General features: G+C 46.1%; 1 long non-coding RNA gene across 1 annotated transcript; it reads right to left on the bottom strand.

Moving 5' to 3' along the window:
- Window positions 1–92: 92 nt before the first annotated feature.
- Gm35718 lies at window positions 93–21,962 on the bottom strand. Its single transcript, XR_386155.2, has 4 exons — window positions 21,739–21,962; window positions 19,403–19,525; window positions 4,425–4,547; window positions 93–186 (listed from the first exon to the last, which is right to left on the bottom strand). It is a non-coding gene; the product is annotated as a predicted gene, 35718 (long non-coding RNA).
- Between the last annotated feature and the right edge of the window lie 332 nt (window positions 21,963–22,294).

Genomic DNA, 22,294 nt, shown 5'->3' with positions numbered 1-22,294 from the left:
CACCCGGCTAGCTCTGGTACTTTTGATTGACATATGTACCTCTCAGCCTCCAGGCCATCCCTTCTGCAGCTTGGGAGAGCATCCCTTACCCATCTGCTTGCAACCTCCTGGAACCAGTGTGCTCTCACTGTGGCTCTTTGGGCTCATATTTTCCTCTTCAAATCCAGATGGATTGCAGAGTGAAGTCTATGATCATGAATAAAAGTTAAATAAATAATAATAAAAAGAACTACTCCCCCAGACTGGAGGCATCTAGAAGCACACCCTTCACTAATGGTTTAAGAAAGAAGATTGCGCAGGGAGCCCTGCACCCCTGAATGACTCCATTTCTCTAGCTTCCAGGTCTTATAGTAGGAAGTGAACCCACTCAATGAGAAACCTATGCTGGACAGCAGAGGCGAAAGGGATGTACTAACTGATCAAGGTAGGCTAGATGTAATGATTGTAACACACAGCAAGTCAAAGCAGCAGTCAGAATAACTCAACTTCCGTAGACCAGGGCAGGGCCAACTGTTTGTAGAATTCGTTAGAAGCAAACCAGGTAGGAGGCCTCTTAAATTCTTAATTGATCTGAATATGCAGAGAAGTTCTAAGTCATCTGGAAATGATAGAGCACACCTATAACCCCAGCACATGTGGAAGATAAGTTCAAGGCCAGCCTGGTTTTATAGACAGATTAAAATATATATGTGTGTCTCATAGGGCTGGAGAGATAGCTCAGAGGTTAAGAGCACTGGCTGCCCTTCCAGAGCTCCTGAGTTCGATTCCCAGCAACCACATGGTGGTTCATAACCATCTGTAATGGGATCTGGTGCTCTCTTCTGGCCTGCAGGCATACATGCAGACAGAACAATGTACACACACACACAAGAAAAGAGAAAAATTCTAGGTCAAGTAAATAAAACTTTAATTAAAATCATAGAAATAGAGTCACAAACTCTAAATTTCCAAGCATCAACCTACTTACAGATCCAAAACACCCTGAATAAAGAAGAGCCCGTTATACTGAAACATACACAATGTTAATATTTTCCCAGTCTTCCTTAAGGGACAGTCTTTCACGAGGGTAACTGCATATCTTCAAGGACTACTAGACAGTGGGAACTACTAGAAAGTAGTGCCAGGGCCTCCAGAATTTCACTGTCCTCCAGTTAGAATAGAGGCTTATGCAAGTCAGGTGATGGGTGGAATTTTGTCTTAAGTCTCTTTCATACTATGTCTAATGAGTTCCTGAATCCATTCTGCAGTCATTTCTCAGGTTCCAGAATGCTTAATGAGAACAGAAATAATTAAGCAGCTGGCAGACTTTCCACACTGGTTCCCTGAGCTGTAGAATGAGGGCTTTTATGTCGGAAAAAGCCAAATGGAAGCCATTAGATGGCTTTCTGCTAGGGAAGTAGTAATCAGAAGTAGTGTTGCATCCCCAGAGGAGGTTGTGGGGGAAGCCAACCTACTTCCAAAACGAGGGACTTGAGAGGCAGAGGTGATGACTCCTGCCACACTCTCTCTCCTTCACATCTCCTTGGCCTCTGGAGAAGGTGGGTGGGTTTGCAGAATGGAGTTTTGCAAGCCTAACCCTGAGGTGACTTTATTCCTGGAATAGCTGCTGCTATTCCAGGTGGGTTTCATTGCTTGAGCAAATACACATGCTATGCAGTTACTGGTGTGAAACAAGCGCTTTCCCTCTTTCCACATTGCAAGAGCCACCAGAAGCTGCTCGCTCTCTGCTGACACAGCCAGCAGAACACGTTCGCTGCCCTGCCTCATGGACTGCAATAATTCTTCAGCTCTATGGGAGGACTTAGTTCACAGGCATTTTGATAGGGTGTCTCTTAGTGAAGATCACACTGGCTCCTCCAATGAAGACATTGGGTTGATTGGACCTTGTAAGCAAGACATTATCAACTAGTTCAGAGCCATTGGTAAAACATTTGTGTGACTAAACTTTTGTTTGTTTGTTTGTTTGTTTTGGTTTTTGAGACAGGGTTTCTCTGTATAGTTCTGGCTGTCCTGGAACTCACTCTGTAGACCAGGCTGGCCTCAAACTCAGAAATTCGCCTGCCTCTGCCTCCAAGTGCTGGGATTAAAGGCGTGTGCCACCACTGCCCAGCGTGTGACTAAACTTTAGAGGTCTTCTAATTCAGGAAAGTTTTTAGGGATACAGTGGTATGTTGAGATAACCTAAGGCGAAGTTTAATCATTACACTGGCTACTCTTATATCCAAGAAACACAGCAATGCCTACTGAGCTTCTTTGAATTATAGAGGCAATAAAGTCTCCATTTGGATGTATTACTGTCCATTTACCAAGCAAGCCAAAAGCTGCTGGTTTTGTAGGAGTCCCAAAGAAGAGAAGCCTCTGCATCTAGTCTAGGTTGCTGAGAAGACGGCTATGACACGTGGTCTTTTGTCCGACGCTGACTCACTGGTGCAGGAAGAGCTCTGCAGGGATGAGGGGTGAACCATTGCGAGAGTCTTTGGATTTAGAAGCGAGATCATGCCCTTCATATGCAGATAACCACTGTCCTTTGAGAACAGTCTTAATGAATATGGTGCCCTTGAATAGACTGCAGGCTGACAGTGGGCCACACAGTTTCCCTTGCCACGCAGCATGAGCTGCCCATTGCAAACTAATCTTCTCTGACTCACCCAGGCATAAAACTGGGTTCTGTAGCATGTAATTATAAAAAACAAGCCACACTATGTCCAGCTACACACTGGCAACATGGCCTCTCCACGCCCATGGGGAGCCGCAAGCCACACAGTCTTCTCAGAATCTCGCAGTTAGCTGCTGTTGAGCCACTCACGTCTTCCCAGGCCATCCCCCTACTGGCTCTGATTCCCTAGCATCGAGAAGTGACAACTCCAGAGACTTGTAATTTACCAGACAGAGTCATAATGGTAAATCGTCAACCCCCAAAATGCCCACAAAAAGAACTCAGAATTCAATTGATATAAATACAGGCTGCACACCTAGATTGGACAGATGTGCCCTACATTACTTAATCGTCTATCTAAGAATTCCCCAATTACTTATGGCTCCGAGGACCACGTGGTTCCGTCTCATCATCCTCTTCTATAGGTTCCATCTTGTCTCCTCATCTCTGTCTCCCTCTCTTTCCCTCGCTCCCTCTCCCCCCTCTCTGTGTCTGTCTGTCTGTCTGTCTCCTTCTCCCATTTCCTTCCTGTTCTGTCTGGAAGATCCCACCTCCATATCTTCTCCCAGTGATTGTCTTCCTGTCGTCTTTAACAGCCAATCAAATAGCTAGGGGAAATTCCACTACAGGGCATACATCATCAAATGAAAGCACATGTGGAGACACACACACAGACATACACACATACACACACACACACAGACACACGGACATGGACACACACACATGGACACACAGACATACATGGACACCCTGTAATCTCCACCTAGGGCCTCATGGGGGAATTTCCTATACTGAGCTGACAGTAGAAGAGGAGACTCAGATACATGACTATGTATTGTCAGGAAGTAGACGGCTGCAACACTATGGCTTCTTGCTAGGAGTGTCAAGGTCAAGATCATGGTGTCAACATTGACCTAGTTTCTAACTAACACTTTCTTACTGTATTATAGTATGAAGAACATCACACGGTAAGATGTTTACCACTCTAACTAGTGATGTGGACCTGCGAGAGTGAGGCCTGTAAGTGAGGCAGACTAAAGTCTCATGCAATGGCCAACTTTATTCAGAACATCAGGCAATTTATACATTGAGAGAGTAAGCTGACAGCGGGTTACCAAATTGCCATGAAACTTGAGCTGCCCACTGTAAACCAGTTTTATCTGACCCACTAAGACATAAAATTGGACCTGAGTCACTTGAGTAAAGTGTACAATCACAAGGCCAAGCCACACATGGCAAAAGCAGGGTTTTCCACAGAGGCACATGAATAACACAGCTGTAGCAAGAGGCACATGACTAACAACAGCTGAGATAAAGTCACTCCTATCTGTTACATCTGGGAGGGCCACATTCCAACAACCCATGTTATGGGGGAACAGAGATCACAAGAACCTTGTCTTGTTTACTTGGAATTTTCTCACAAGCACCAACAATTCTCCTTGCACAACTCCACTCTTGGACTGAGTTCCAATAGCAAGACAGAGTAAATGACCCAGAGAGTACCCACTGTAACAAAGTCATTGCCACAGTAACTCACTAATCTATTAACCCCTGAGTCTTGGTGACCCCGTCATATCTCAAAGGTTCTACTTCCCAATGCTCCTGCCCATGAACGTTGGAGGCACATATTCAAATCACAGCACCTCCTGTAACTGCTGTTGGCACCCCTGGATTCTGTTGGTACTCATCAGGGTGCAGAAATGATGAGGAGAGGTACAAAAACAGTGTATGATCATGAGATTGTCACAGGCCAATGCGGACTTACCTCACAGCAGTGACAGAGACAGAGTGTTAAGGAGAAAGGCAAGCCCATGAGGACATACGCAGGTGCACCAGACGCCATCGTCTGAGAAAGGTGTGTGGACCCTTAGCTTGATGTGAGATTTAACTGGGAGGTAAAAAGAGAATAAAGAAAACAAATGTCGTTATATGTCTTATTTTGAAACTTCAAAGCGCACACCCAGTGACACACCCCTCCACTGAAGCCACGCCTCACAATCCTTCCCAGTCATTTGTACCCTACTCTGCCTCTCTCCATCTTCCCTGCTCTTGGACTGCATGCTAAGGGCTGGGTCTAGGGTAGTCCCTGCTGTGACTCTCTAAGGGACCAACCCGGAGCAGTTCTTTTCTAGTCTGATGGGGATGAGTTACTGGGAAAAGAGAAAACTTAAAGGCAAAAGGACTTTCTTTTCCTTCCCAGAGGGTTCTCTACAAAGTGGTGAAATCAGAGATCCCCTTGTTCTATGCTGGAGTGCAGGGGTTCTCAACCTGTGGGTTGGCAACAGGGTGTAAAACAACCCTTCCACAGATACCTGCTATATCAGATACTTACAGTACATAACAGTTAGCAAAATTACAGTTAGAAAGTATCAAAGAAAGTAATTCTATAGCTGGGGGCGGGGTAACCACAACATTAGGAAGGCTGTGAACTACTGTTCTAGTTAAACTGGAGATGAAATATTAGCACGGCAGGGAAAGGCTGAGAGGGCCAGGACAGTTCCCTGAGTTTTTGCATAGATCAGCAGTCAGGACCGTATCCACTCTTGGCCAAGGTTGACACAGAAGAACCTAAAAGAGGCCTGGCCCATTAGGAGATGCATCCTGCTGTGGGGGTGTAGCCCCGGAGCAGATGTCAGCACTGTCCCCACATCGGAGGCCAGATGGGAGCTCGGTTGCCTCTATCGGTGCCAACAGGGATAGACACTGACAACTGATGACCCCTGGGAACAAGGACATGGCAGAGGATGCCAGCATGGACAGATGACAACCAAGGACCAGATGAGTCCCCTCTATGCCCCAGATGGTCCTCAGTTTCCTCTTTCTTCCTCAGGACAAAGAGGGAGGAAGAAAAACCCAAAATGGATTAAATCACCAGGAATCGATCTGTTTCCAGTTCTGCCATTTGGGCAGAATGGGGGCTTCCTATAGAAACAAGGTCAGAATGGACCTCATAGTACAGGCCTATAATCCCGGCACTTGGGAGGCAGAGATAGGATTGCCATGAGTAGCCATTTGGGGGTTGCATAATGAGTTCCAGGGCAGCTTTAGATTACTGGTGAGACGCTGCCTTAACACCTACCATGCCAAACAACAACAACAAAAAATTAGAGTCAGCATGGATAATACAGACTTTTACACTTTTGTATAAGTTATGTGGTTATGTGGTCAGAAATCTTATGACTGTTGCTTGAAGTCTTGCTGACTGCTGAGTTGAGCAGAAATGCTTCCCTTTCTGGGTGGGGGGAGCTCACAAACAAACTCAGTGTGGTGATGTACACTTGTAGAGGTTAAGACAGGAGGCTAGACGATTTGAGGCTAGCCTGGGCTACATAATGAGTTCAGAATCAGTCTGAGCTGTACATAGGAAGACCTCCTCTAGTAAATTTGCAGACCAAAGGATGGCGTGGGGATCATTTCTCTCTGCCGTGTAGAAGTGAATTTTTGTGTCACTTTCCGAGGTTGACAGAAAAATGAAAAATGTGAGATGGTGGCAATGTCACTGACTCTCTCGTTGTAGAAGGCGCATTCTGCAGCTTGCTTTCCAGAGCTCGGTGTGATAGTCGCTCTCCAGGGGAAGCTGGCCCTTCCTGCTCCTAATGCTCTAGCGTTCAAGCCTCTGCTCAGGCACCCTGCAGCTCCACAGAACACAGGCTTAGGAGAGAAGAGACAGCCACGCCCTAGTCCTCAAACCCAACCACATTAAACACAGCTCCCCAATCCTGCTTTCTCATTGGGGTTACTTGAGGTGCTTTTAAAAACGTTGAGTCCAGAGCTCTCTGCTGGAGAGTCTAGTTTACCCGAATCAGTTTGTAATTATAGGATACTAGAGGAGACCGACCTGGCTTATGTCAACTGGGCTCTTCCTACAGAGCACACTGTTAAAACTCCCCTCACGTTAGAGAGACGCCCGGATGCTCAGTTACACTGGACTACCTAAAATGAAAGCTGAACTTTGCAGTGTCCTTTGCAATAAGATTGGTTGAGAATTTAGGATGTACTTAGTATAATAAGTAGCAGAGAATAGAGCTCGCGGCAGTTTAATGAGGGGAATTTATTTTTCTCCCATGACAATAGGTCTTTAGGTTGAAGTTCAAGGCCAGAACAGCCGCTCAAAGATATCATCAAACTCCAGGCTCTTCCTGAATTTCCATTGTGCCATTCTTAGCACAGTGGCTCCTCCCCTCACACCACGTGACACAACAGCTGTCTCAGTTCCAAGCATCACTTTCCTGTTTAAGGCAGGAAGGATACCAGAGACTTGGCTTCTGTTTGTTGTCTGCTGTCACGTTGCTGTTTTGTTTCCTTGTTGAGGAAAGCAAGAACTTTCGCTGAATCTCCCTATCAGCCTTCCCGTGTATTTCTGTGAACCATGACCTATGGCCACCCCAGCCACAAGCAGAAACACAAATGAGTGTTCAAATGTTCCTAGCCTCTGTACCGGAATAGAGTAAGATAAATAGAGGTGGGAAAGAGGTTTGGTCGGTTACCCAGCAGAGTCTATCTCATTTTCTGGTTATATCTAATCAGCTGAATCGCCAAAACCAGAGTGGTTTCTATTTCTGAGGCACGTTTGCCGAAGTATTTGAGAATATTCAATTCTGCTATGAAGGGCAAAACAGACAAACAGGATGCCGGCAACTCTGTGAGGTGTGAGGTATTGATCGTAAGTAAATGAGATCCGGGCAAAACTCATAAGATGTGCTGAGTAAAATAGTGGCTACATTAGTGGCACAGGGTACCGAATCCTTACTACGTATTAACTACAGACCGTAGTCTTTCCATAGGTATCTGGGAGCACAACATGGCAGCATGAAGTTGTGTAGCAGCTGAGCTTTTTGAGAAGCAGTCTCTGAAATGGAGTTGATCACACAGATGTCCTGGGGAGTACCCTCGGAAGCCTTTATTATCCCCCCAAGTGGTCTCTCGGTGTGACGTTGTTGTCCTTCTATGCATCTGAGGACAATTCCTAGAGAGTAGCCACTCTGACTTAGGTTCTCCTGCCCTGATCTGAGGTTACCACCAAGTCCTTCAAGACTTTACCTAGCCTCTTGAGCCATTCTTTCCATGTCATTTCTTGTTTATTTTGTTTTTTGTTGTTTTCTTGTTGCTTCATTAAAGGCAAATTCACTGAGAATCTGTTGCCATTGTCCATGTATCCCGGCTACCTCCTCCCTGCCTGTTCCCCCTTCTCCGATAATCTCTCTGCCATCGATTCTACCCTTCATACCTGGACCCACAGCTTCTCAGATCAATCCTGCTCCCATTCCCTCCGACTCAGAGCTGGTGGGCTGGCTCATGGGGAGAACAGGGCTGAGCCCCACATGAGGCTCAGATGGTAACAGTGCTGGGACAGGAAGGCATCTAATGATGTCTTCCCTTAGGGTCTCTCCCTTCCCTTCCAGCCTGTGCAGCCACCCCAAAGTCAGCAATGAGAAACTGGAAATCGTTCTCTAACAGAGTCTCTGCTGCCGCTCTAAGCTGAGCTTGGCCATTTTCAGAGCAGGCTAAGCTGGAAAACGTGGAGGGAGCATTTTGAAGATGCCCTGCAGCTGGATTTGTTTTATGCTAGAGCAGTTTTGCTGCCTGGCTGCTTCCTGCTGAAAGCGCAGATGTGCTGAGATGCCGTCACTGTAAACAGAGCTAGATCAGGCAGAAGCCTGCCTCTTGTGCTGACAGATCTACCTTGTAAATTGCTGGCAGTGGTGTGGTTTGACAGACCCAGGGCTGGGAAGCAAAGGGCTTCAAAAATAGCATCTGAAAGGGGGAATTCCTTAACGCGGGCTTGAACAAAACCTCATTCTGCCAAGGACATTAGCCTTATCCAATGCAGGGCCACTAGTTGATAATTGAAGAAACCGAGGCCAGGTCAGGCTGGGTTACACAGGTCAGGCTGGGTCACACAGGTAATGAACACAGCTTGAACTTGGCACCAAGGCTAATTTTTGTTCCCCTGCATTATGTTTTAATTCATCACTTCACCTAAATGTCTCTGTTTTGCCATTGTGTACTGCAGAAGATCCTGTGTTATTCCCCCCAAAATAGGGGCACTGTCTCACTGCAGCTGGAAAAGCTCTTGGTTCCTGTCACAGGAAGGGACAGCTAACAAGTTCACTAATCTGCCTGTTGTACTCATGCCTCTCCGCAAGGCTAATTACTTGTTTAATTAAGGCATTTGCTTTGATTATAAATGCCCTCACATAACATATCCGATGAATCTAGGACCAGGGAGATGGCTCAGCAGTTGAGTTCTTACTGCATTTACCAAAGCCTTGAGTTCAGCCCCCAACATCCATGCCAGTGGCTAACAACCCCCCCCCCGCCCTCGCCCCCCATAACTCCAGCTCCAAGGGAGTCAATAGCTCTGGTCTCTGCGGGTGGGTCCCTGCACTCACACAAACATATCCACACAAAGACATACATGCTTGCACATAAGTATTTACAATGTAATGCCTCTTGACTGCATTCTGAGAATTTAACACACATTATGAAGTCTTTCATTAGAACTTATAGGTAGAGGAGATAGCTCAGTGGGTAGGTAAGTGCTTGCCATGTAAGTGTGAGGACCTGGGTTCAAATCTCCAGAATTCACACTGGCTGTGTCATGTGCAGGCAGCCATAGCCTAGTGTAAGCAGAGGAAACACAACTAAGGGACCTTGTTTCAAACAAAATGAAGACAAGGACAGACACCCACAGTCTTCACATATATGCCACGGCATGTGCACACCATGAATGTACACATACATCATATATGCACACACGGAGGGAATTTATAAAAACTTTTATCGTTTCTTCTATGCTCTGCCCAACAATTACCTAGCAAAAACTGCCTGCCAGGTATGAGCCAGGAGCCAGGGTAAAAGAAGGACCATTCGGGCTCTCTCTCTCTCTCTCTCTCTCTCTCTCTCATGCTCCCAGCCAGTCTCTTCTCCTCTCTCCTCTCTCCTCTTTTTCTGTCCCTTTCTGTTCCCCACCTTTTCTGCTTCTACATCCTTCTCCAGGTCCCCTTCCTGCCAATAAATTCCTTTATACTAAGCACGTTGTAAGGCTGATTTCTCAGAGGGATCACTTCAGCCCAGGCTACACTACACATTACTGTCCCACATAACACCACAGCTGCCGTTTTAGAAAACACAACAAAAACCATAACAGCTAATTACCTTTGGGATGTTTAAGTCTTAAGCAGGTGCTGGAGAGATGGCTCAGCTGTTCTTTGAGAGGACCCAGTTTCAAGTCTCAGCACCCACATGGCAACTCACAACCACCTGTATCTCCAATCCCAGGGGATCCAACGCTCTCTTCTGGCCTCCAAGGGCATTGCATGCATGCAGTGCATAGATACACATGTGGGCAAAACGCACACACACACACACATACACACACCACAATCTTGAATAGAATTATATTTAATTCTATATTAAATTTAGAAATTGTTCTCCATTTTATATATTAGTTCATACATATATGAAAAACCCTTAAGTGTGTGGAATTATTTGTGAAAATCATACTCTTCTTGGTCAGGATTCCAACAGGCCACATGAGGCTAGTTATTTGTTTACGATTTCTTTGTGTTCCTGTGGCCTCTTTTCCTTTTTGCAGTGCAGAGTGCTTAATGAATATTAACTCAAGAATGCTCACCACAGGATAGCCAAGGGGAGAGGCTGACAAATACTAATGTACTGCACTCGGTAGGAAGCCTGGAGTCTGCCTGGAAGACCTACTGCAGCTGACTTGAGTGCTGTTGTATTACCGGGAGTGTCTTGTGCACTGGGTGGAAATCATTTGATCTATATGCGACTGGTCATTTGCTTCTGGGCATCTTTTTAGTTGAGAAAAGAAGAACCAGCAACAATACAGTATACTGTTGAACTAAAAAAAAAAATTAAGTTGTAAATAATATAGGATGTTCTTTCTGAGGCGAAACCAAAAATAAAACATGGGAGGAGGCCGGGTGTGGTGGCACACACCTTTAATCCCAGCACTTGGGAGTCAGAGGCAGGCAGATTTCTGAGTTCGAGGCCAGCCTGGTCTACAAAGTGAGTTCCAGGACAGCCAGGGCTATACAGAGAAACCGAAAAACCCCACTGTTGTAATTTCATTCTGTTGCTGTGGCAAACACCACGGTCAAAAGCTACCTAAGGGAGAAAAGGATTTATCTGGTTTATATTTCCATATTTCCTTCTGTCATTGAGGGAAGTCAAGGCAGGAAGTTAAACAGAAACCATGGGGGCTGCTGCTTGCAGGCTCCCTCCTAGGAAGGCCCTTGCTTAGCTAACTTCCTTATGCATCCCTCATACATCAGTATTGATGCAGTCCGCAGTGGCCTAGGCCCTTCTATAGCAATTAGCAATCGTGAAAATGTTGTGCCCACAGGCCAATCTGATCAGGGAAGTTCCTCAGTTAAGGCTCTTAGTATAACATGACCCTGGATGTGCCAAGTTGTTGATTCAAGTTGACCAGAACGCCCACCAAAACCTAAAACTGAGCCAACGCCTGTCTTGCATCAGGCTCAGTGTTGAGTGTAAACGTATGTGTGCCTCTAATCTTCACACCTGCCCTGCAGTATGTGCTGGGAGCACAGATGTCCTTGCACTCACTGGTCACCAGGGAGACCAGGAATGTTAAACACGCAGGATTGTCTTTTCAAAGTAAAGGGTATATAACCTGTTTTTCCACCCAGAAGGCTAGAATCTGGAGGTGATTAACAGCCTGATTTTCTGAAATACCAGGCATATCAAGCTCCCACAACCAGGAGTGGAGATACCTAATAAATAGTCTAGGTGACCCTTACATTCATTATCTGTATAGCCAGGGGCTTCTCCAGGCTCCCACCAGCAGGACCAGAGGTGGATAACAACCCAAATGACTTCTGTGCTCTCTGTATGATGGAGACCAAGCCAGATCCTTTCTTAGACCAGTAAGCTAAGACGTGTAGCCTGCCTCTAGAACTCATCTTCTTGGAAGAAATGACATGTACTTGAGTTGAGTTTGGTGTAATTATGCCTCCTTATGCACTGAGACATGTGTCACACCAGGAAACTTTGTTTCCAAATTGCAATGTACTTAAATATGCTTCCAATAAACCACCTGGTGTCAGACTCCTGAAGTCAGTGGAGCCAAGTTTCCTTCTTGCCTCTTAGCAGATTGTTTCGCTGTTGGCTATGAGGCCCTCACCCCAGACCCCCAGTTAATGCCAGGCATGGGAAACCTTCCAGCAAGTGTGTGTGTGTGTGTGTGTGTGTGTGTGAATTACTGTTCTATTGATATGAAGGGACACCAGAACCTAGGCAACCCTTATAAAAGAAAGTATCTAACTGGGGGTGTGCTTACACATTTAGAGGATTAATCCATAATCAGGGCAGGAAGTAGACAGTTACAGTGGAGGAGCAGTAGCTGAGAGGTTTGCAGTTTGAGCCACAGGCAGCAGGCAAAGAGAGAAAGACACTGGGCCTGGGATGGGCTTTTTGAAATCTCAGAGCCCACCCCCAGGAACGTATTTCCTCTACAAGACCACACCTACTTCACAAAGCCACACCTCCTAATGCTTCTAACCACTCTCAAACAGTTCCACTCCCTGACTACACATTCAAATACATGAATCTATTAGGGCCACTTTCATCGAAACTACCACAGGGTCTGAGACACTCCCCAAACAACATATGCCATTGTGACTGTCCTCGGTTACCTGCCATTTGCATGGAACTGCTGAAGGCATTCTTGATACCCTGTGGACATAAGACTTGAAACAAGTGGAGACACATCTGGACACATCTTCCCTAAGGACTGTTTCTCATCGTACCAGAAGATGCTATACAAACTGCCAAGGGAGAAGAGCAAGCAATGGTCCCAGCCAGCTACAAAGCCTACCGACCATGACTGGCTCAGCAAGATATCCCCCATGGTGCAATAGCAGCACTTGTATCGTGTGGCATCCAACAACTGTTTGAATGGATTTAAAACCTGCTCAATAAGAGGGAGTTTATCCCCACTACCACAAACCTGGCCAACTACCAGGGGATGGAAAGGACATAGGTCCTAGAGGAAACCCAACTATCTCCACTTTCCTAAACCAGTATAATTTCTAACCTTACTCTAAACTAACTATCCTTAAATGCACAGGATTGAACTGCCTTTCAAATTCACATCTACTGGGACTTCCGACTGTGACCTCATTTGGAAACAAGGTCTTACAGGGTAAGGATTTACTTTTAGGCTCAGCATTTAGCCTTAGGCTCTGCATTCAGTAAGGGTTGCTCTATGAAAGAGCTGAGGACACACAGAGACACCTGAGGAAGGAGGCCCAGTGAAGACAGAGATGGCAGTGATGTAACTTGAAGTCACCCAAACCAGGAGCCTCCAAAAGATAGAAGAAATAATGAAGAATAATCGCATGAGGCTCCGGAAGGGTCGTGTCCTCCGAGACCTTGTTTGTGATGCCAAGGGGCCGTTTTCCAGGAAGATGGCATCATCTTCAGGCACATTCCCCTTCCGTGTTGGCATCAAAGCATGACCTCACGGAAGGGAACCATTATTTCCTGGGATTTCTCAGTGATGAGGCTTAAGGATTCCTCTCTGTGCTTCTCTTAAAACCGCTTTTACTGGGGTTGTCATGTCTGCCCACCCCTCGTTCATCTGTTTGTGCTGGAGACATTCCCTGCTTACGTCTGAAACTCCCTGGCTCCTGCTCTGTGGTCCCTGTTGCAGTCTTAGGCTGCCTGGAAATAACAGGAAATCTCAACAACGTGGCTGCCTGAACAAGACCTGAGCAAAGATGACACCAGCAACCATGTTAACACAGAAAGGGAACATCTCTCAGGACCTCACAGAGCAAGAGTTACAGGCAGCTGAGGACTTCTCAGATGTGGGACAACACGTTGTCCCTAACAAGAGTTCCCCAACTGGTTTATCTACTACTAAGTGCTCAGCCCTGAAATCATACAAATAACACTATATGGACTGAGAAGGTTGTGTTTATATATTTAGGAACACATATGTATATATACATATTATTCATATTCACCACACTTAAAGAAAAAGAGGCCAGAGGCTATGAATTTGAGAGGGGGGACATGGGAGGGGTTGGGGAAGGAAGAAAAAGGGAAAATGATGTGATTTTGTTTTTATTTTATTTTATTTTTTGTTTTTTGAGACAGGGTTTCTCTGTATAGCCCTGGCTGCCCTGGAACTCACTTTGTAGACCAGGCTGGCCTCGGACAGAAATCCACCTGCCTCTGCCTCCCGAGTGCTGAGATTAAAGGTGTGCGCCACCACGTCTGGCTTGTGATTTGATTTTAGTTTCAGAAAATAAAGTAACTATAGCATTAAAGAGTTGGAAGCCTGGAAAGTGGATCACACCCCGTTTCTTTCTCATCCCTGTTTGGGGATCTGTTTGGGGTCCCTATACAAGGGCTCCGAGACCAGCTTATAACTGGGCCTTCTCCTGAACTCTCGAGCAGTTCCCAGGGTCCTTCCCACAGTCCTCTTAAGTAGTTCAATGTGTGAAAAGTCTTCATGGGTGAGAGTCTGGGGATATACCCAGGCAACTTACCCTTTTCTAGCTTCACCACCTTGTCCTGATGTCTCCTCAGCACGGGCTCATGGGAGGGGACCGCATGGGGATTAGGAGTGGTGCGACAAGATGACAATTAGATAGAGAACTTCCCACCTTGCCCCATCTCTGTATTACTGCAGCAGCCAAGACCACATGAAACAGAATCTGTCTGGCGAAGACATGCTTTAATTAACTCTGGCACCAATTCCTAACTTTCTCTAGGGAAAGACTTCCCTCTCTAGCAAAGCCTGTTAAAACGCTAGTAAGAAATGTGCCATCCCTCCATGCACCTGTAACTTCATCTTGCATTAACAGCTTGCAGGGTCCTTCAGAGGTAGCTTCTTCATGGGAGACGAAGCTTCACTCTGTTTTATTGTTTCTGGTCTAGATGTAGCTGGGCCTGAGGATGAGAAATAAGCTGATAGTCTAGATCGGAGGAACCGAATAGAAAATCATCCAGATCAGGATGTCTCTAGATGCCAAGAGCCAAACTGCCATAGTGCTGAATAGACTGTAATATGAGCAGTGATTGATCAAGGGAAGTGTACGTCTAAGAGAGACAGAAAGCAGTTCTGAGGTGTGGAAGGGCAGAGAAGAACTTGGCTACAGGAAGAAACATAAAAACAAAGACCCTGAGCTGCTCAAGGGCATAACGCTGGCCGAGCGTTGGTCCACGGCAAGCACTGGTTCTACTTGAGACCCTGTTGGCAACTGGGGGGTGGTACCCAGAAATCTGTGACTTAGCCAACCCTCGAGGTAATATGGATTCATTCAGAAAGTCAAAGAACCATAAGGTTAAAGTTTTCTCTTCAGCAGGAAAACTGGAACTCAAGATGCCTGGGATGGGACTGTGCTGGGGCAGGGTTCTCAAGGGCCTGGGCTTCTTCTCATGGGCAGTTGATTCCATACATGTCTCCTGGCCAGGACGTAAGAATGTCTGGGACCTGAAGCCAAGGTGCACCCCATCCCCCACCCTGAGGGCTCCTTCAGATTCAAAGGAGCTGCTAAACACTGAAGCCAGATTAATCAATCCCTGGCAATTTCTCCTACGACCTGGAATGGCCGGGATAGAAAACTAGCAACCAATTATCTCAGTGAAGCAGGGAGAGAGGGGACCAGCATTATCTAAGTCCTATGAAAACCTTTGCCTCTTTCCCACAGAGGGGTTAGAGGCAGGCTTGTCTCTCCTGATAGTCTGAAAAAAGCATTCCTTAACTGTTGGGAACTGGGCTCAGGAGCTTCCCTTACAGCAAGGAGCTGAGAGGGCAACAAAAGGCAGACCTTGTCTAAGGCCCAGAAAGCTTTGCTCCCCAGGCTGCCAGCTTGCCTGTTTTCCTTCCTATATGCACGCACTTCCTGTGTCTCTTCCTTCCTCCACAGTGGCCTGGGGCCTTGGGTGCAACAGTCAATTCAGAATCAACCACCAGTTGTCACCACCAGTTGTCACCACCAGTTGTAGATTCTGGAGTCTTGTGGAGACTTGAGTCTTTCATTTTAAGCTTCCAAGATGGAATTGGGTATTTGCTAGTGTTCCTTCTAAGTTTTGATATTTTTCTGAAGAAAATTTTCAGTCAAGAGCTTCATTCCAGTGAGAAATGTATGTAGCGGTCTAGGCCTGTCATCGACCTTTCAAGAGCACGCTAGTCCAGCAACTGTCCCCTGTCAGGCTACAGCACAGGGAGGAGCTCTGCCAACACCCGTTAGGCTAAGAGGAAGAAAAACAGGAAATAGCCACAGGGCAGGTCCGTGTGTTCCCAGGTGTACACACAGATCCATCAGTGCCACCTCCTTCCTGAAGTGTGGTTGTGCAAACTGACCACACCTCAAGAGCAGGCCCATTCCTTCACCTCCTCTCTCACCCTAGCAGAGGAGTTTGAAGCAGCCAATCAGAATGTATGTAGCCATATATGGGAAATGGGGGCAGGGTGGGGAGGCGAAACATATACAAAAGCCTCAACACACCATCTGGGGCTAGGGCATTTGAAGGATGTCTACTAGAAACCTGCCAGCATAATAAACTGCTTCCTGGGGGCTTGGAGGTTCCATTTCTTAGACTTGAAATCGTGCCTCAAGGTGTTGCTATTGTAGTTAGGTCAGCTTCCTAACTGCTTAATATGTAGCTCAGGCAGCATCAGTGATATTGAATTGAAAACACTAATTTCAACATTTCTTTTTTCTTTCTGTCTTTCTTTCTTCCTTCCTTTCTTTCTTTCTTTCTTTTTTATTGGATATTTTCTTTATTTACATTTCAAATGTTTTCCCCTTCTCAGGTCTCCCCTTCGGAAACCCCTACCCCATCCCCTCTCCCCCTGCCTCTTTGTGGGTGCTCCCCCACCCACTTACCACTCCTGTCTTCTCACCCTGGCATTCCCTACACTGAGGCATCAAATACCCTCAGGCCCAAGGGCAGCTCCTCCCACTGATGTCCAACAAGGCCATCCTCTGCCGCATATGCAGCCAGAGCCATGGGTCCCTCCCTCCATGTGTATTCTTTGGCTGGTGATCTAGTCCCCGGGAACTCCAGGGGATCTGGCCTGTTGACACTGTTGCGCCCTCTATGGGGCTGCAGCCCACCTCAGCTCCTTCAGTCCCTTCTCCAGCTCCTCCATCTGGCCGCCTCTGTATTTGTCAGGCTCTGGCAGAGCCTCTCTAGAGACAGCCATACCAGGTGCCTGTCAGCAAGCACTTCCTGGCGTCCACTATAGGGTTCGGGTTTGGTGACTATATATGGGATGAATTCCTAGGTAGGAAAGTCTCTGGATGGCCTTTTCTCAGTCTCTGCTCCACACTTTGTCTTCATATTTCCTCCTGTGAGTATTTTGTTTCCCCTTCTAAGAAGCACTGAAGCATACATACTTTGGTCTTCCTTCTTGGGTTTCATATGGTCTGTGAATTGAATCTTGGGTATTCCGAACTTTTGGGCTAATTTCAACATTTCTATGTATATATTTTTAACATATTAACTAACACTTGTATCTATTTTTCTAATGTTCATGGATATTTATTAAATTATATTTTTATGTTATTTGTTTTATTTTATGTGTATGAGTGTTTTGCCTGCATGTTATTATCTCGCTTCTGCAGGGATGCTAGACCAGAGGAAGGATGTCACCAGCCTCACAGTGAATTGCTGCCTGTCACAGCCTTTGAAAATGTTAAGTGCCAGAGAAGGGCCCAGCAGGGCTTCTGCTAACCTTGTCTTATTGTTCTACCAAATAACCAAGGCGATGGCATGACATTCCCTACACGGAGTTTAACATATCATTTGCATTTACAGTGTAAAGTTGTTATTAAAGGCAGGATATTTTTACGAGCACCGACATCTCTCTTCCCTCTTCTATAGTGGCACAGTACTTAAGAGCCTGCTGCCCCACCACCTGGTCATGTTTATTCATGTCAGAATCACGTTCCCATCAGCAGGAGTTTTCTTTCTCTGACTGCAATACTGCCCCCAGTGCATCCAGGCTGATCAACCTCAGAAAGGGCACAACTCTGGGCACAATACGCTTAGGATGTGCGCAGGGTGGTGGGAAGGATTTAGTCAGGGTGAGTCTCGATGAGGCCAGGCACAAACGGTCTTCTTGATCATAAGATCTTTAGGTAAAGGTACCTTCTGGTTCTCATGTCTTGGCCATGTTACCATGCCTGCACACAACTGCTAGAACTTTACTTTTTGGCACATATCATCACAAATACCATTGAGTGGAAAAGCTCTCAGACTTGCAAACTAGTTTATGAGCATCCCAATGAGAGTCTGAGGAGCACAAGATCTCCTTCAGCCAGCAGTAATGCATCCCAAAAGGGGGCAGAGGAAAGAAATGCAGTCACATAGGGTTCTTTGCCAATATAATTCACTTGAGTAACATTTGGGGACCGTGGAATGTTTTGTTTTTAATACAATAAAAGGTTGGTTTTTAAAGTAGAACCCAAGATAGGAGATAAAGATAGACAAGAACGTTTCTTGCTATTGCAGTCTAATTTATGCCTTTCTCTATTTAGCAGAAAGAAGAGTCTGGAAAAAGAGATGGGGGAGGAGGAGAAAGGGAAGGAAAAAATGAAGACAAAGATTGAATACAGTTAAAAAAAAAAAAAAGGAGGAGGCCCCTGCAGCACCGTGTGTGACATGGGTGGCCCTACAAATGCTCAAGAAAGGCAGTGAGCACTGACCAGAAGGACCTGGGGTCTGACTCTGCTCCTAAAACAGGAAAATAGAATTAGGCTTAAAGAATCCAGTCTGCCTTCACACTCAGCCACCCTGAGCCATTCATTACTAGGGCTCTGTCCTTCGATGACTGCTAGGCTACTTGGGAACATTGTGGTTTTGGTTATCAGGATTAAGACACTGATTAAAGAGGGGAGGTTGTTCCTGAAATGGAGGCAGACAACATCCCCTTGATTGGAGGACAGAAAGGACACTACAGACTCTTGTTCAAGAGAGGGAAATGGTCCCTGGGAAGAATGGACGCTAGAGGTGGCCAGGGACACTTCCTTCCCACATGGTCAGAGCAAGAGTGTAAGCTCCTTTGGAAACAAACAAAACAAAAAAACGCAAAACTAAACTAAATTCAACAGAGCTAACTGTTGGAGTGATGTTTTTATGCACTGTGTGAGGATGTGTCTCTGTCCTTCCTTGTCTGCCTAAGGCATCTTCTGATTGGTTAAAATAAAAACCCTATGGCCTCTGGCAAAAGGCAGAATGGTAAGGTGAGGCTTCGGGACAAAGAGAGGAACTCTGGGACAGAGCCAGTCCACCACTATGAGGACTCACCTTTGAGACACAATTAGTCTGACATATGAAACCCAGGAAAGGTAACCAGCCATGTAGCAGAATTTAGATGAGCATAAATGGGATAATTGAGTTATGGGCTCGTTGACGACAAGCCTAGCTATAAGGCCAAACTCTTATAAATAAATATAGTCTCTGAGTCATTATTCAGGAGCAAGGGCGAGCATAGAGAGGCCCAACTACTGCTAGAAGTTCATTATTGATCAGTGGAAAATAAAGCTCTCTAGAAGGAGGAAAATCATTAAAGCTAATTAGTAAAAAAATAAATGAATAGGAAAACCAAATGCCATTAGAAGGTAAGAGATGAAACAGATCATCAAGATCACAGCGATGCTAGGTAAGCAATTGCTTTCCCCGTGGCTGGGGATTCAGATCAGTGGGGAATAGGCCCTGGGGGTACACACTCACCTGGGGGTGCACACTCACTGGGGGTGCACACTTCCTTTCCTACCCCTGAGCACTACACTGCCGTCTGGAGGAGAGCTTCGGAGAAATTGCCTCTTCTGCACTCCAGCAGGAGTTAGCCTACAACTAGAACAATTCAGGTTAGATTGTTTAGATCCACCATCCCGTGTCTGTCTGTGTCCATGTCCGTGTCCGTGTCCGTGTCCGTGTGTGTGTGTGTGTGTGTGTGTGTGTGTGTGTGTGTGTGTGTGCACATGCACGCAAGCACCACTGCATTTAATTAGGGTTGCCTGCATGCCTGCCTGAGCATGGTATGTATGTGATCACTTACTTGATTAAAGGCAACTTTCTAGTAGCTACACCACTGAGGAATTTGATTATCTGTTCCCTAGCAACCGTTAACTACAAATGCTCTTCTTCAGTGGGGATGCAACCTTCTCAGGCCCTCCCCACAGGGAACCCGAGTCTTTGACCCCATTGTTGGATGACTTCTATTGACCCCTGTGGACTCACCTGCATCCTTTCTGATCATCCCTAAGCTAGGGAGTTAGCATGCGTGGTCTGTGTTCTCGAACTCCTCGCTCTCAAACTTCTAATTGCATTGACCAATAAACCACGCAGCGAGAAGCTTGAGATCAGGGAATTAACACTCTCACAACCGCATCAAGGATATGCATTGCTTCCCAATTCCCACCAGACTTCTTCTGTGGCTGCAGATGGACAGCTATGGCATCTCTAGGTATCATATGCAGGTTCTTTCCAGTGAGGAAAGACAGGCTTCCTCTGTCAGGGAGGACCCTCCTACAGATGTCTTCCCGTGTCTTACTGGCCACAGTTGTTTGACATACCCATGGCTTCAAACAAACTACAATACCATAGGAGACTACTATAAACATGACTGGCTTAGATGAGGAATGGGCAAATACTGCCTTGGGGATCAAATCTAGGCTGTTGCTTGGTTTTGTTAATAAAGTTTTATTGTAACACAATTACACTCAACCTTGAGTAGTTCTCTAAGGAACACAGGAGTTTAAATAAATGAATGAGGATTGTCAGGGCATTTATATACTAATTTACAGCTAATTTAATGATATAGCAGCAGAACTGAGTAATTGTGACAGAGCCTGAGGCGGAAAACATTTACAGAACATTTAAATAATATAATAATACATTTTACAAGAAATCCTCAGGCTTAGACCCATCCGTCGCCACCTCCTATGAACACATGGTAGAATGAACTCTACCCAACTAAATAGGAGATCGCACCAGTAAAGACAAGGAGAGCAGAAAATAGCTTGTTATTATAGGCACAACAAGCCCATGCTAGGGGTTGGTGTTTTCCATGGAGTGTGGTTGCTACACTGGAGAAGACCATCAAGTGAGGCTATGGGGAGCAGTGTTAGCTGCAGCTTGACGGTAGTGGTGGTCCCTGCTCAGACCATCCCATTTGCCCAGGAGGCTACTGAGAGAAACGGCTTGAGACTGTCCCTGGGCTATCACAGGAGAAGGAAGTCTTTATTATATATAAACGTGTGTGTACAATGTGTATATAAGTGTGTGCATGTTTACACTCATGTCTATGTGTGAGAGTGTGTGTACCGTGATGTACATGTGAGGCTGTTCTACAGCCTCACATGTAGTGCCTGGTTTTCTAGCTTCTTTGAGACAAGCTTTCTTTTTTCTTTTTCTTTTTTTTTCGAGACAGGGTTTTTCTGTGTAACCCTGGCTGTCCTGGAACTCACTTTGTAGACCAGGCTGGCCTCGAACTCAGAAATCTGCCCGCCTCTGCCTCCCGAGTGCTGGGATTAAAGACATGTGCCACTACGCCCGGCGAGACAAGCTTTCTTGTTGTTTGCCACTTTATACTCTAGACCATGGCCTGGACCATGGTCTTCAACACAATTTTAATTTATATTTCACTGATTAAGAACATAGCCTGGCGGCGGTGGCGAACGCCTTTAATACGAGTACCTGGGAGGCAGAGGCAGGCAGATCCTAGTCTAGACTTTGGTTCACCGGCCTCCAGGGGATCTCGGTCAACCTTTCTCATCTTCAGGGAGGAGTGTTGGGCTCACAGATCACCACCTTTGGCTTTTCTCTGAGTTCTAAGATGGTCAGGCTTTCTCAGCAAGCACTTTGCCCACGGAGCTGTCTCCTTGGCCCTGGTGATTTGGTGCTGGGGATGGAAGCCAGGGCCGGTACAATCTAACCACGTTTGTTCTAGCACCAAATCACATAAACTTTGGTAAACGTATTTGCTGTGCTCTTCTCTTGCTACTCGATCTTTGTCTATAGGTTGTAGCAGCATCCACCCTTGTTGGGTGAGGGTGAGAGATTACCTTTCTTCCCCGGCAGAGGTCGCTGAGAAACGGAGGAGGAAAAGCAAGATGTTCATGGATCCAGTTAGAGAAGCCGAGGAACAATTCCTGTCCCGTGGGAGGACCTTAGAATCCTGGTTCTCTCAGGCCCTGGCCAATCTTCCTTCACTCAAGTGAGGGTTGAATTATTTGTGCAGCGAATCCACGAGAGAGAAGCTGACAACAAAATCTGTCTTCAGTCTTTTTCCGCCCCTGACTTAATGTGAAAGCAGCAGAGAGCAGGTGGCTAAGAACAAAGGGAGTGAGGCGAGCGCTCCGCAGCGCCCTTGGCTCTGTGGGGTTCTCAGGAGTCTCACGTTTCTGCGACTGAGTGTTCTTTTCTCTCTTTACACGTTGGGAAGAAGGTTTTGTTGTCGCTTTAGTCCATGGACAGGAAAGTGATTATTGCTCATGATTCTTCGAGTATCTTAAATGGATTTTAAAAGTCACCCGCAGTAGATCCCCCCCACCCCCCCAGTCAATGAATTGTATTTCTTTGACCACTGTTTTGTGTTTATTTAAGTGATTCTGTTAGTTT

The sequence above is a fragment of the Mus musculus genome, chromosome 18 (genome assembly GCF_000001635.26).
Source record: "Mus musculus strain C57BL/6J chromosome 18, GRCm38.p6 C57BL/6J".
NCBI lineage: Eukaryota > Metazoa > Chordata > Mammalia > Rodentia > Muridae > Mus > Mus musculus.
Note: the sequence above shows the minus strand (reverse complement) of the source record. Positions and strands in the feature narration are given on the sequence as shown.